The following is a 986-nucleotide window of genomic DNA, read 5'->3' as shown; positions in this document are numbered from 1 at the left end:
GGCCTCGCGGCTCCCTGCGCCCCGCAGCGGGGGCCCTGACCAGGTTCACTAGGACCGAGAAGATGAGGACATCTCTGCCCCCGCCGGGAGCCTCACGGCCAGGCCCACGCCTGCGCCCTCCGGGGCCGGGCTCCCCAAGTGCACAGGGAGAGCGCGGAGTGGGGCCTCCTCTGGGGGGAGGGCGCCCTGGCTCCCTGAGGGCCCGCACCCCCTGCTGCGGACAGACGCTCCCAGGCCCACGCTTTAAACAAGGGGGGCGCGGGGCCTGGGCGCCTGGGGCGCTGGAGGCGGCAGACGCGGGGCCGGCGGTGCTGGCCTGGGAGGACACCGGCCAGCAGCAATGGCGGGCTCGCCGGGAGCGGGCGGCGCCAGGGCAGGGAGGTGCGGGCTCGGCCGCTGCGCGGTGACAGCGCAGTCGGGGCCAGTCAGGCAGGACAGGCTGCAGGGTCAGGGCCTGAAGCCACAGGGCGCAGGGAGGGCTCGGCCAGCGGGTCCCTCTCAGAAAACGGAGGAGCCCCCAGGCCAGGGGGAGGCGGCCAGTGCCGGGCAGAAGTGCGAGAAGTTGCGGGGGGGCAGGGAGATGTCCTAAGTCAGAAGAGGGCGACCTGCGCTTGGGGGCGGTGCATGGGGGACAGGCGTCCAGGTATGGGGGAGAGGTGGCCAGTACATGGGGGGAAGATGTCCACTGTATGAGGGAGGTATCCAGTATACGTCGGGGACAGTGTCCAGTACATGGGGGGGAAGGTATCCACTGTATTGGGGAAGTATCCAGTGTATGTGGGGGACAGTGTCCAGTACACGGGGTGAGGTGTCCAGTACGGGGGAAGGTGTCCACTGTATGGGAGAGGTGTCCAGTGCACGTGGGGGGCAGTGTCCAGTACATGGGGGGGAAGGTGTCCACTGTATGGGGGAGGTGTCCAGTGTATGTGGGGGACAGTGTCCAGTACACCGGGTGAGGTGTCCAGTACGGGAGGTGTCCACTGTAT

The sequence above is a fragment of the Condylura cristata genome, unplaced genomic scaffold (genome assembly GCF_000260355.1).
Source record: "Condylura cristata isolate star-nosed mole 26May11 unplaced genomic scaffold, ConCri1.0 scaffold00060, whole genome shotgun sequence".
Lineage (NCBI taxonomy): Eukaryota > Metazoa > Chordata > Mammalia > Eulipotyphla > Talpidae > Condylura > Condylura cristata.
Note: the sequence above shows the minus strand (reverse complement) of the source record.